Here is an 11106-nt window from a genome sequence, read left to right as displayed (position 1 = left end):
TGGCAGGCTTAGTCTGCCAATCTACCATTAGACAGGATGGATGAGAAATTTGGGATCGCCTCACTAGGTAGGACGGACTAGTCTGTTTGCCACCCTTAATTATAACCAATAATAAATAATCCTTCTAAAATAAGAATAGAAAAAAATTGTAGAGAGATGAGAGATAAATAAGATTTTTTGTTGTATATAGTGAAAAATGAAAGAAGAAAAAAGGCGAGTACGGAAAGAAATTCGGTATTACACAATAAAATGAAGGGAAAAAGATAAATAGGTCTCTGACTTTTCAAATTTTTGACAAATACATCTCTGACAAAATTTAAATACAAAAAAGTTCCTGACTTTAACAAACGGAGGACAATTTAGTCCTTCCGTCTATTTGTCTCTCATACACCAAACGGAACTGGCTGACGTGGCTGAAACGGTGTCCAGGTGTCCGTTACGGTGCCACGCTGGAAAAGGAATAAAGTTCGAAAGACAAATAAGTCATTGACGTCATTTTACAAATAAAGTTCGACGGACAAATAGATCATTGAGTTTTTTTTTTTCAAAATTAATAAATTCCTTTCCTAAATTCTCCCATCTACCTCTCTCCATTTTTATATTTCTTTCTACTATTTTTACTCTATATATAATTATATTTTATATTAGTGATTTGACAAATCAAAATATGTCATTCGATATTTTTTACAATTAAAATATTTTAAATGTAAAAGTATACACATTAAATTATTTTAAATTTTAAATAACGAATGTTAAAATTAATTATTAATAAAAAATTATACTTTTTCATATAAAAATAATAACTAAAAATCTTATTATTTAATTTTTTATCTGCAGATATCTTGGTCTTTTTAGTCAGAAATTTTTGTCAACTTACGACTTTTTTGTAAAAGTAATTTGATTTTATAAATCTTTTGTGACATGCATAATTTATACTATTAGAACAAAGTGAACTATAATTTAAAAAAAATTATTCTCGTAATGTTATTATGGATAAAAATACTAGTTCTAATATAATACACAAATGCACTAATGCTAACTTAATACATGAATGATGCACAAATGAACTAATGCTAACTTGATGCATAAATGAAGTGATGCTAACTAATGCCACTGGTATGATGAAAACTGAACTAATGCAATTTAACAAATTTTAATATAGTACACAAATGCACTAAAACTGAACTAATGCAATTTAAGAAAAAAAGTAGAAACAGAACAAGCCCAATTTCTGCAATTTTAATACAAATAATTTAAATTGCAGAATACAACAAGTTAACTAGATTTCAAAATACAATCAGTTCATTCAATCTATAACATAAATATTTTTTTACATTATAATATAGATCTAATTTGAATATTATTTTATTAGAGTCTATTAATGTTGTAAATGTAAATATTAAGGAAACTTTGCACAGAGTTCCATTACCATTAATGGGTGGCTCCGCGATTTCTTATGGGCGCAAGCCTCCCAGGTAATTCAGTCTTATAGATTTTTTTCAGTTAAGATAGTGAATGGAATTACAACTATTTCAAATATGGAAAAGTCTAGGGAGCCAGTAATTTTATTGAATTTTGGCCAGCATGTAACCAGCAGAAAAAGGTGAGCCATTGGATAAAATTTCACACCAATCTCACACCATTAAATCATCATTGATGGCTATTTGATGGCTACTAATCACAAAAGTTGCTGGCCCCTAGCATTACTTCTTGAAAATGCTAAAAGTATTAGTCAATTTTTTTATATGATACCGGGATTGATATTAAGAATATCAGCCCAGGTGTTAATTACACAACCTTGACTATCAACTACAGATTGGTTGAAATTGAAACCATTTAAATTGAAAGCCATAGTGCTAATCCATTTTTGGATAGGCGCCCATATAAAATAAATAATCAATTCGACCTATACAAAATAATTTTTTTTTATAAAAAAAAAACCAACTTTTAGTCTTCATAAACAAAATTCTCATAATAGAAGTATAATGAAAAAAAAATTCTCAAGGACCTATTTGTCCTTCGAACTTTATTTGCAAAATGACGTCAATGACTTATTTGTCATTCGAACTTTATTCCCCTTCTAACGTGGCACCGTAACGGACACCTGGACACCGTTTCAGCCACGTCAGCCAATTCCGTTTGGTGTATGAGAGGCAAATAGACGAAAGGACTAAATTGTCCTCCATTTGTTAAAGTCAAGGACTTTTTTGTATTTAAATTTTGTCAGGAATATATTTGTCAAAAATTTAAAAAGTCAGGGACCTATTTGTCTTTTTCCCTAAAATGAATATGAATAAAGTATTTATATTTGTATAATGTCAATAAAAAATACAGTCTGCGATTTGATTTCTTCTTTTATTTATTTTTTAAAATTTGAATCCTGCAAAATCACAGATTCTGATTAGAAGTTTAATCTTTTTTTAAATATGCAATCTACAAAATACAGGTTGCATTTTATCCGTTTCTTTTATTTCGTTTTGAATATTACAAAAAGCAAGTTGCATTTTAAATTTTAAATTTTTTTATTTTAAAACTTGTAAAATGTAGGTTGTGTTTTCTTTTTTTTTTTTTAATTATAAATTATAGATTGCGTTTTGCGTAATTATAATATTTTAATCCGAAAATTTTACCTATAAATATCATTTTCATTCAGCTTTGTTTTATATTTGTGATTTTTTGTGCAAATTAGTAGTGTCAAAAAAATTAAATAAAGTGAGGTTGAGATTATAGAAAGTATTATAATTTTGTAATAACAACATTAACAATAACAGTATAATATACTAATAAAAAAATAAAAACTTACATATTGAGTATTATCCATATGTTCAATAACATGTGCTTCGTAGTTAGTGTAAAATTACGAATCATTTTAATTAAATTAAAATAAAATAAAAAATAAAAAGGAGAGAAGAAGTTCTTCGCCCCCTCTCTCTCACACATGAAAAAATACACTAAACTCATCAACATATCTCAAAATGGAGCAACGCATATAAAAGGACAACAAAAGGAGAAAAGTAGTCAAAAGACGGGACACGTGTACGAATGTTTAACGCAGTGTCCTGCAAAACGCAGGTTGTGCCTCAATCTGCCCACCTGCAAAATACAGGTTGCATTTTGTTTCGTCCCACGAAAAACTGGTCAAATGAGCTGGGCTTGAGAGACACGTTTTAAACATGCATCTATTCTCATGCAAAACGTAGGTTGCATTTTTAGGGTCTTTTTTCTTTTTCTTTTTCTTTTTTTTGTAAATTTGTTATTATTGACAAACGCATGTTACATTTTACAAGTTTGTCATTTTATAGATCCACGTTTATGCATAACACACCATAATACAATATTATTGATTTACACTTTTTTTTCTCCATTTATAAATTAATTTTTGAAGAAAAACAAAAAAAAAACTTAATTCAAAAGAGATAGATCCCTTCGAAGTACGTCCACAATTTCTGGTGGAGGGTAAGAAAGAACATGAGTAGGCTCAGTTTAATTAGTCGTTATCTTTATAAGGATATCTACAGCTATGTTTACGGATCGATATATATGTGTCACATGAATGTTCCAATCTTTTTGGAGCAGCTTCATGATATTCTCTAGTTCAGAACTAATATTCATCTGGGGATAACACTTGTGTAGATTTATTAGTTCTATAATTTTTACACAATCTGACTCGCACCAAACATTTTTAAATCCATGCTCCCATGCCAATTGTAGACCATGACGAATTGCTTCTAATTCCACAAATAGAATATCCATTGAGAAAAATCGTATAGAAAATTCAAAAAGCCAAAGTCTATTGTGGGAGCGAACAAGACCTCCACACCCACTCAAACTTGTCGTTGATCGAATACTGTTACCTGACTCATAAGGAAACCAGTTAACTAAACTAATCACTTGCACATTGTAGAAAGAAGAGAGTCACTAATAGTTAGAAGTAGAATCTTTTCTGTTAGAATCAATTTCTGTTAGTAATTAATAGTTAGTTAGAAGCCAGCTAATGTGGCACCTATCTATGTATCTATATAAGAAGGGTAACTCTAATAGTGTAACTGAGTTTTGCCATTCAATACACCTAAGTTTCTTATCTTTACTCTCCTCTTCTTTTACAACATTTCACACGCTCTTGCTACAAACACTGCACCATTAATCATGGTGCGGTGAGCGTGGACTCTAATAGAGTAGCGTGGGTTCAAGAAAAGGGTTGAGAGAGAAGAACGACTTGGTCGCTATGTCTCACTACAATCCAGAGATTTCAGTGTCTGAATCGTGCATATCTAGCGCTGATTTGGAGTATCAATGGCAGAACCTAATCGTAGCAACCAAGATTCACCTGATGCAGCAACCGTCAATCTACAGAGCATCGCTTACTTCCTTAATCAAATCACTGCACTACAAACTCAATTGAGTCGAGGTAACAATCCGATCCCTACCTCTTTTTCGAATTCGGCACAAGAATCGTCAAACCCTTACTATATCTTCATCCTTCTGAGAATCCCGGAGTATCGATCACAAATGTGATCTTGAATTGAAAAAATTATGGATCTTGGAGGAGAGCAATGGTATTGGCGTTGGAATCGAAGAACAAATTCGGGTTCGTGGATGGAACGATAACCGAACCGGAGAAGGACGGTAGCTTGTTTGAACCCTGGAAAAGGTTTAATACGTACGTAGTGTCTTGGCTTAATCTTTCTCTAGAGTCATGCATATCTCAATCGTTGATATGGAACAATGTTGTCCGTGATATTTGGAATGAACTTGAGCACCGATACCACCAGGGTGATAGGTACAGAGTCGCTGAGCTTCAGGAAGAATTGTATGCCATAAGACAAGGCGAACTTGATGTAACTTCATACTACACAAGATTGAAGACAATTTGGGAAGAGCTTGATAATTTTAGAAGCATTCCATTGTGCCAATGTGGTGTAACCTGTAATTGTGGATTAGGAGTAATTAGGAGTCACAGGTCTGAAGATCGAATAATCAGGTTCTTGAGAGGATTAAATGATCAGTACTCTGGTGTGAGATCACAAGTGATGATGATGAATCCTTTTCCTAGCTTGAACGATGTATTTGCGATGCTCACCTAACAAGAAAGACAATTCCAAAGTGAATTCTCTCCCCACAAATCGTGAAGAATTCTACTCCTTCCCTGAACTTTGTGGAATCTGGACAAAACAGAGGGAGAGGAAGAGGTAGAGGAGGAAGAAATCAAGGCGGAAGAGGACAAAGTAGAAAGGTGCAATGTGCACATTGTGGGAAGCTAGGACACAACATTAAATCATGCTACAAGAAGCATGGTTATCCTCCACACTTGAAGCAAAGGAATAGTGGAGAAGCTGCTGTAAACTACATGGCAATAGCAAAAACTAAGGAAGACAATGAGAAACTCAGTGGCCAATTGGCTAGAGGCAGGGCTGTCGATTCTGGATTTACTGCAGAGCAAAGACAAGCTTTATCAGCACTCTTGGCCAATTATGAGCTAAAGCCTATTCAAAGTACTGACCAAATTGTGACACAATCACAGTCACCATCTCATCAAGGTAATTTAGTACATATTCTTCAATTCAAAACAAGTGTTAAGACACTAACAATTTCAAACAACAAGTGCACTGCATGGGTAATTGATACTGGGGCTACAGACCATGTATCATACTCCCTTGATGATTTTCAAACATATCACAAAATTGATCCAATTATAGTGCGGCTGCCAGATGGCACTATTACATTCAGCAACACAATTGGAACAATACATTTTTCAAAAAATATGTATTTGACAAATGCATTATACATACCTTCTTTCAACTACAAGCTAGTTTCGGTTTCCAAACTCACGGCCAAATTGCATTGTCAAATGATTTTTAATGACAAACTCTGTGAGATTCAGGACTGCAACTCCATGAGGATGATTGGCAAAGCTGAATCTGATGGAGGCCTTTATACACTGAAAGATGAGGCGAGGAATCTACAATTTGGCACAAGCATTACCACATCATGCATCATAAATATATAAAGCATAAGAGATAAGGACCTATGGCATTATAGATTAGGACATCTACCATGTAGTGGTTTAATTGACATGAAAAAACATTGTAATTTCATTACCTATGACAAGGATGAGAATCCTTGTAATGCATGTCACTTGGCAAAGCAAAAGTTGCTGCCATTTAGCTTAAGCACTATCAAATCGCAGCATTGTTTGGATATGATGCATGTAGATATATGGGGACCTCTCTCAATTCCTTCAATAAATGGACACAAATATTTTCTTACTATAGTAGACGTTAAGTCAAGATTTACTTGGGTGAACTTTATGAAATCAAACTCTGAAGTCACTTTCTTGTTAAAGAATTTTGTTGTGTTTGCAAAAACTCAGTTCCATAAACAAATCAAAATTATTAGAAATGATAATGGTGCAGAATTTTTAATGCAGTCATTCTATAATGAAACTGGGATACTACATCAACGTTCATGTGTCGAAACTCCCCAACAAAATGAAATTGTTGAAAGAAAGCACCAGCACATTCTAAGAGTGACACGGGCACTTCTATTTCATTCAAATGTGCCAAAATGTTTCTGAAATCTTGCAGTGGCACATGTTGTGCACATCATAAACCAAATTTTATCAAAGTTTTTAAATCATCTGTCACCCTATTATGTGCTGCATCACTCACTCCCAATAATTACTGGCCTTAAAATTTTTGGTTGTTTGATTTTTGCTAGCACAATCAGTTCGGGTAGAACTAAGTTAGATCCATGAGCTAGGAGATGTGTTTTTCTTGGTTTTAAGGAAGGAACCAAAGGCTTCCTTTTGATGGATATGGATTTAAGAGAGATATTTGTGTCTAGGAATGTAATATTCTATGAAAACCATTTTTCCTTTTCTAATCAAAACTCAAATACTTGCTCTAATTCATCTATTCCTCATCTTGCATCTAGCAACAGTCAACATCCACTCATACATGATCCTTTCACATATGATGTGTGTACTATCCTCGCATCCACTTTTACTACACCTACACCAGCACCCACTGACACTCAAGCAGTGACACCTGACATTAATAATTCACTTGAACATGCATCATTACATGAGAATTCCTCAGGACACGAGATATACACAATTAGTTATGCATCACAAGATTTCATTCCATCAACATAGCATGCATCTCAAACAGCACAAAACACTGAACAAAATCTGATTCCAAGAAGATCCACCAGAAAAAGAAAGACACCTAAATACCTAGAAAGCTATCAGTGAATAAGCACCACAACAAATTCCAACTCAAATTCAAGGTATCCAATCTCACACTTTTTGTCTTATAGTGCACTTTCTTCAAATCATAAATCCTTCTCCCTAGTCATCTCTACTGATAAAGAACCCAAGTACTTCGAAGAAACAATACAACATAATTGTTGGAGAAGTGCTATTAAAGAGGAACTCGATGCTCTTCAGAAACTGAAGACTTGGCAGCTCACTGCTCTACCAATTGGAAAGAGGGCAATAGGTTGTAAGTGGGTGTTTAAGTTGAAACATAATCCTGATGGCACGATTAAGAGATACAAGGCACGCCTAGTGGCTAAAGGCTTCACTCAAGTGCCAGGCATTGATTACCTTAACACCTTTAGTCCCGTTTTAAAGCTCAGCACATTAAGAATCGTGTTAGCTCTTACTATAGCCAAGGGCCGGTTTCTCAAACAGGTTGATATCAATACAGCCTTCTTACATGGTGATCTTGAGGAAGAAGTCTACATGCAAGCCCCTCCTGGTTTGAATGAACCCCCCGGACTTGGTCTGCAAGTTGGAGAAGTCCCTCTATGGCCTCAAACAAGCCAGCCGCCAATGGAACAACAAACTGAAAATAGTTCTGTTGGATTATGGTTATTCTCAATCAAAGTCTGATCATAGTTTGTTTACCAAGTCTCAACTGAGTGGCTTCACTGCCTTGCTGATTTATGTTGATGATGTTGTGATAGCTGGCGATGACATGACTGAAATTAACTTCATAAAGTCATTGTTGGATACAAAATTCAGCATAAAGGACATTGGTGACTTGAAATACTTCCTAGGCATGGAGGTTGCTCGAGGCAAGGATAGCCTGGCCTTGTACCAAAGAAAGTATGTACTAGATATCTTGAGAGACCATCAACTTGAGGACTGCAAACCAGCTTCCACACCAATGGATTACTCTTCGAAATTGACAAAAGGTGGGGAAAAACCACTGCCCTCCAATACTGAGTATCGAAAGCTCATTGGCTGGTTACTCTATTTAGCTGATACTCGACCCGAAATCAGCTTTGCTATTGGCAAATTAAGTCAGTTTCTTGAAACACTAACTGATGTGCACTTCAAGGCAGCAATCCGAATTCTCAAATACATCAAAGGAGCCCCAACTAATGGTCTATTCTTCCCTGCAAGCGCAGACATCACAGTCACAGGATTCTCAGATTCAGATTGGGCAGCATGCCCAGACACTAGAAGATCCACTACTACCTATTGTTTCTATGTTGGAAGCTCCATTGTATCGTAAAAAAGTAAAAAGCAGACAACTGCAGTTGCCTCTTCTGCAAAAGCTGAGTATCAGACACTTGCATCAGCCACTAGAGAAGCCATATGGATAAAGAAGATCATGTTAGATTTACAACTAGAATTAAAGCAACCAGTTAGCATTTATTGTGATAGCCAGGCAGCAATTCACATAGCCTCCAATCCAGTGTTTCATGAAAAAACAAAGCATATTCAGGTTGATTGTCACATAGTAAGAGACAAGGTGCTCGAAAAAGTCATTCATCTTTTGCCAATTTCCACTCGTGAACAACTTGCAGACTTATTGACCAAACCTCTTAATCCAGGAACCTTTTCTGCTCTTATTGGCAAGTTAGGCCTGAAAAATATTTTCACTCCTAACTTGAGGGAAGATGTTACTTGACTCATAAAGAAACCAGTTAACCAAACTAATCACTTGCACATTGTAAAAAAAAGAGAGTCACTAATAGTTAGAAGTAGAATTTTTTCTGATAGAATCAATTTCTGTTAATAATTGATAGTTAGTTAGAAGCCAACTAATGTGGCACCTATCTATGTATCTATATAAAAAAGATAACTCTAATAGTGTAACTGAATTTTACCATTCAATACACCTAAATTTCTTATCTTCACTCTCCTCTTCTTTTACAACATTTCACACGCTCTTGCTACAAACACTGCAGCATTAATCAAATACTGCCATCAACATTGAGCTTAACCGCATTTAAAGGTGGTAAGCATCAGCAATAAATAACATCTTGATACAAATCAATTACGGAGTAAGCATATCTCTTTTTAAATAGAACCTAATTACCTTCCAATAGGCATCATTTATTGACCAAACATTATCATCGAAGATAGAATTCATCCTCCACCGCCAAACCCACCAAAAGGAAGCAATAAAAAGCATATAAGCCTGTATTTGAACCATTAACCTTATCCGGCAAATCAAGTAAGTGACAAAAAATGATACACTATCAAAAATCTTTAATTTTTTTTTCAAAAATCAACAATAACAATCCAATCCCACAAGCAGTGTAGGACAGTATCCTGATGAAGGTTGCATATTGGGCAAAGTGCTGAAGTAGCTAATCCACGAGCATGACGAAGGGAGTTTGTTGGTAAGGCTTGATGTAAGGCTAGGCAAAGTAAAAATGTTACCTTTTCAGGGCACCTCAGTCTCTATAACCAAGTCCAATCATCGTCCAAATTTCATTGAATTTACCTTTCAAGAAGCCATTGAAAATCATTTGAAGTTGAGTAAACTCCTCTTGTATTTTCAGTTTAATACCATCCATCTGCAATATGATCATTAAGGCTAGAAACAGATCAGCTTTGTATGATTCTCTTAAAATCATCAGTGATCTAAGATAATAATATACTCTAATTCCGGTTAGTTCTCATTCACACATCACTAATAAAAAGTTGAGTATTTGAGATATGGACAAACGGGTTTAAATTATACAGAAGGTCTAGTTGAGACCAAAAGTGAGAAATAAGAAGATGATAAGTGTTCTCATTATATCATTGGGAGGATTATTAATCTTAAGTAGAGATTCTATGCACTTGTCTTTACGTAAAATTAATAGTTAAGAACGATTACATAATTTGTCAGGTTTAATTAAATTATCATCTAACAATTTTTAACTATCAATTTTATATGAAAACAACTGAATGTGCGTTACTATTTTAATCTTATACAAAAATTTAAATATTTTAAAAATACTAATATTCTTGTTGTAAAACAATTAAATAAATAAGGAAGATGTAAATATAAAATAAAATATGTAAATAGAAGACTCTAGCATTAATATAATTAGCTCAATAATAATTTGTATATATACATTAATATTATATGTTGTAATATGTATATATATGTAAAGATAGAAAGAAGTATTAAAAGTAAAGAGAGAGAATTGCATTTGTTTTATTACTGTAAAGAGAGAGAGAAATGGAAATAGACTTTATAATATATGAAAGAAGAGAAAGGTAGGAATATTTGTTATTGCTGTGTTTAGATGGATGCAATGCATCCCCTATTTATACACATAAAATATCACCCTTTTTCAACCTTTATTAAATACATTCTCTCTTGAGAATGTGAGCTTCACATGGAGAAATGGGCATCCACGTCCCATGCTTATCACAACACTCCCCTTGGATGACCATTTTAGGATTATTGCCTCGTTAAAACCTTACTAAAGAAAAACCCAGTGGGAAAAAAACTTAGTGAAGGAAAAAGAGTACAATATCCTTTAATGATGGGGCTGCCTCATTAAAAACCTTGTCAAGAAAAACCCAATGGGAAAAAAAACTTGATCAAGGGAAAAAGAGTACAGTCTCCCCCTCTTGTCAACATCATTTAATGTCTCGAAATCGGCGCATCCCAATCTCATGTACCAATCTTTCAAAGGAGGATTTTGGGAGTGACTTTGTAAATAAATCTGCCAGATTGTCACTTGAGCGGATCTGTTGCACATCAATTGTCCCTTGATTTTGAAGATCACGAATGAAGAAGAATTTGGGAGAAATATGCTTTGTTCTATCGCCTTTGATGTATCCGCCTTTAAGTTGAGCAATACATGCTG

This window comes from Arachis ipaensis, chromosome B01, assembly GCF_000816755.2.
Source record: "Arachis ipaensis cultivar K30076 chromosome B01, Araip1.1, whole genome shotgun sequence".
Taxonomy (NCBI): domain Eukaryota; kingdom Viridiplantae; phylum Streptophyta; class Magnoliopsida; order Fabales; family Fabaceae; genus Arachis; species Arachis ipaensis.
This window is presented reverse-complemented; position numbering follows the sequence as displayed.